The following is a 3,390-nucleotide window of genomic DNA, read 5'->3' as shown; positions in this document are numbered from 1 at the left end:
ATGCAGTCCATAGTGTTTAGAGACCACACCTTTGCTCTTGTCGGCTTGAAACAGTCTGCCACTGCATTTTCAAGCTGTCATCATTCAATATCCCACTCAAAAACTCACCTTTCTAAAGTTATAAATGCTACATATATTTCTCACTTCAATTGCCGAACGACTCGTGATTAATTTGTTTGTTGCTTGTTCAGATAGCCCATGTAAAGGCACTCTATAAATTGTCATTATGTTTTAATATTATTGGGAGCCCTGAGATGATGGATTAGTGCAAACTCTAGAGGATAGAGTTGCAGTAGATCAGTCCAAATGTGATGACAACATGGGGGAAGGTCTTGAGTGACAGATCTGGCAAGGAATATTGGATGTGGGAAATTTTACTCAGGTGGAGATATAGGGCCCAGCAGAATTAAGATATGGGAAAAATTTGTTCAGGTTTAAATATAATGGGAAGATTTTGCACACTGTCTAGCAGTGCAATGTAAGACGTGAGCATTTCCACACTTAATCTACAGTCTTGGCTGAGTGTGGTCTTTTTGGAGAAGTGAATTCGTTAATTTTTACATTTAACTTGAAAAGGTCAGTACCAATCCGGTTGGAGCACCATTGGGGTATGTCCTCAGGTCCTTCCTATTTTTAACAGAAGTCTCTCCGATCGTCGATGTCATCAAGTTACATCAATATGCTTATTTCCCGCTGCTGCATTCAGGCTCAGGTTAAAACAGATTTTGGGCGGACCAGGTGTGGTGGTTGCAGACGTCAGGATTCAGTTGTCTACTAATCTAAAGAGCCTCGGCACCTTTCTCGATACAAAATATGTTGTATGATCTCCACGTACGATATATAGTCAAGTCCTGCAAGTTTAATTCCATGGCTCTACAACTCATTCGACTACCATTGAGTCATGGCATAGCCAACATGGTGGCGTTTAGTATCGTAGCGATGAGGTTTGATAATTACAACTATACTCTACGAGACGATGGCAAAAACATGAAAAGCTGCAGCCTGTACAAAATTCGTTGGAACATGTCATGACGGGTACTGCAAGATCACACCACGTCCATCCAGTGCTCACCCAGCTCCATTGGCTTTCGGTTGCCAAACGAATGCATTAAAAGTTTGATGCCATTACACACAAAATTATTTCCACAAATGTGCAACGAAACCTTTCTGATCTCGTCAAAGATCATGAACCATCACGTGAACTCTGCTCATCCTTGCAGTGGATTTTGACTGACCATCGAACAAAGACGGTCACTGCATCGTATGCTTTCGATTTAAAGCTTTCGTGACTGCAATGATTCATCTTCTTTGGTTCTTTCGGTAAAGTCACGTAGAATGAGAATAAAATAATAAATTGATAAAATAAAATAACACAATAATATTCTCACGACGTTTCGGCCACAACAAAAGCGGCCTTCATCAGGTGAAGGGACGAGACTGTCTGGTAGGACAGCGCTGTCCTACCAGACAGTCAGTCTCGTCCCTTCACCTGATGAAGGCCGCTTGCGTTGTGGCCGAAACGTCGTGAGAATATTATTGTGTTATTTTATTTTATCAATTTATTATTTTATTCTCATTCTACGTGACTTTACCGAAAGAACCAAAGAAGATGCATCGTATGCGTTCAGGAGCACGTCTTTGTCCATCAGGAACGCTCTTCCGTCCGACATGAGGAAGCTACTGGAACCATGCAATTTTAAATCAAGATGGGAAGCAAATTTCTTAAGAACTGCTTTGTGTTCAGTTTGTTGTCCTTCCCCCGAGCCTCTGATGAGTGTGGTTGGCTACATATGGTGCGAAACAAGTTTAACGATTTACAACTAGGGCTACAACAGCCCTTTGTTTATCTACAACTGTTGAATAATGCTTTAAAGTTAATTCTCAAAAATCAAATGTCGGTGCCCTGGCGACACAAATGCTGGTGAGGTGAACTGCGGTGGTGGACTTGCGCCCTCCGTGGCGCGCTTCCCTCCCCCACCTGCATCGTAAAGGCCACTGCTGACTTCCTCTTGGCAGAGTGACGCGTGCGCTAGGGACGGGTGAAGGCAGTTAGCAATGGTTTTAAACGGTTTGCCCTCCACTCTGTCCTTCATTCCTACAAAAGAACTCATCATAGCAAACTCTATATCACTTGGAATTTGACCATCCTTGACATCCTAAAACACTGCCACAGGGCAGTCTTCATTCTGAAAGCGCTTTTAAACAAATCCGCCCAATATCTACAGGACCTCTTGAAACAGTCACAGCATCAGATGTACATCCATATTCTTACTGTAATCCGAGCGATTCAAAGTAGAGTTTGTGACCTCTTTTCACCCTGCCGCCCCATGTTCCTGGGATGCCTTTGCTTCTCAACTTAGGATCGACTCCCTTCCCTCCCTCCACCACTTGAAATTATTCCTAGCTCAAAATGCACAATTCCGTTAACAAAATGCATAATTTGCATATATATTTTACACGTACTTTGACAAAATTAAAGGGTACAAAAGGTTGCTCAAGTTTTCAGAAAAGTTTAAACGATGATGAGTTAAAGGAAGCCGGTGTGAGTCAAGTTTTCAGTCATTCACGATATGCTGTCATACAGCCGAATACGCACATCAGGGAAACTGCAATGACTGTTTGTCTAGAGTCAAACAATATAAATCCCAATGTATATACGTGTGAAGATTAACGCGTTTTTACTTTCAAAGTAAGTAGTTCGATGCTTACACACATCTCAAAAGGGTTTTACGAGAAAATGTAACAATGAAAATTAAATCAAATGTACAAATGCAGGTGATCACATATGCGAACAAAACACTTTAAAATGAGCAACATCTGCCTACTTACGTACAAGAGTGTATGATAAAATGCACCTGTAAGGGAAAAGACTACAATCTGAGAGACATTTGATGGAAGGCACTGGCATATTTAAGATTCTATGAAAGTCACAATGCAAGCAAAAATGGAAAAAAAACTGGATTGTTTAACAGCGGCCAGGGTAAAACATGTTGACACGTGATTACAAGGAGGAATGTATTGTAAAGGCAAGACTGGAGGAGTGGAATATTTTTACGCAATCTTAACAAAACAGCTATAAAAAATAATGGCATGGCAAATGTCAAGAACATTTTAACATGATTCGGGACAAAACACGAGTTCTGAGACAGCACACGCACATCCATACATACATTCGCTACCACTTCAGCAAATAACAAATGGAAAACTGGTATGCATGCATGGTGGCATCCATTTGTATAAACTTTAAAAAATAACATTTTATAAAAGTAGGACTGATATTTTTTCAATATTATAAACAAAGCGTTCAGGAATATTTGATACTGATTGACAGATTGTGGTACAGACTTATTTTATTAATGTTGAAAATATTTTTCACCGTATGAAGCCAAC

The sequence above is a fragment of the Petromyzon marinus genome, unplaced genomic scaffold (genome assembly GCF_048934315.1).
Source record: "Petromyzon marinus isolate PM22_M1 ecotype Great Lakes invasive population unplaced genomic scaffold, UKy_Petmar_22M1.pri1.0 PM_Scaffold_23, whole genome shotgun sequence".
NCBI lineage: Eukaryota > Metazoa > Chordata > Hyperoartia > Petromyzontiformes > Petromyzontidae > Petromyzon > Petromyzon marinus.
Note: the sequence above shows the minus strand (reverse complement) of the source record.